Raw genomic sequence first — 1,054 nt, forward strand, 5'->3', positions numbered from 1 at the left:
CTCTACCTCTTGCTTCTTGATGTCAGCTTGGGCCCAGTTCTACCAGCCTTTCCTTGGCCCTGGGAATGTGGACAAGAGAGATCAAAGTGGGTTTGATCGACTGACTTAGGTCCTTAGTCTTACATATTTTAAAATAAAAGTCAAAATCAGTTGCCATATGCACCAAAGGGCTAACTTTTTCTTTTCTTTCTAATTCTGTTATTTCTCATTTTTCTTGTTCTAAGTGAGCTAATACCTGGGATTCTAAAATCTCGAATAAAACATTTTTTTGTTGTTGTTGTGATGGTTTTTCTTATAATAGGATTGGTCCTACCTGTAGCTGATACTCTCTCCACCTGCTTACCCTGGGTGAGCAACTAATTCAGATGGTGTTATTTTACAGATTAGGAAACCCACAGTAAATACTTATTTACACAGTCACCTTGCTAGTGAAGGAGTGTCTGATTCCAGAAGCTGTGACTTTGACCTTTAAACTGCATTTCTCATGGGGAGAGCCCTAGATAGTAGGCGGCACCCTGGACTACTTCACACTTTTATATAAGTGGGTTCCAGAGCATGTGCTGGAGAATGAGGTGGCTGAACATGGCAAATAACCACGTCTAGAAGACAAAGTTGACCCATCACCAAGCTCTATGCAGCGAAGAGTCATTTTTATCCTCTCATTTAATTCTGCTCTCACCACTGAATTTCTTCAATTGTCAGATCTGGGCATGACTTTAGAAATCAAAATTTCTAACCCCATCATTTTATAGATGAAAAAAAAAAAATGACAGCCAGAGAAAGCCGTTCAGTTCCAGGCTAGAAGAATGCAACATAATAGTTTAACCCCGAGTCCCAAACTCTTTCCCCAAAGGCAACTCCTCTCTATTTTAATACTTAAATGTGTTTCTCCAACCTTCCCCATAGTATTTTCTTTGGCCCTCTCAGAATCCGTCTCATTTTTCAATGGTTCCAGTTCCAAATCCCACCCACTCTTATCTCCCCCAGGTATCCCCCTATGGAAACTAATTTCCATATCCATGTGATCATCAAATCTAACAGCTGTTTCTCAGCC

The sequence above is a fragment of the Myotis brandtii genome, unplaced genomic scaffold, assembly GCF_000412655.1.
Source record: "Myotis brandtii unplaced genomic scaffold, ASM41265v1 scaffold383, whole genome shotgun sequence".
NCBI lineage: Eukaryota > Metazoa > Chordata > Mammalia > Chiroptera > Vespertilionidae > Myotis > Myotis brandtii.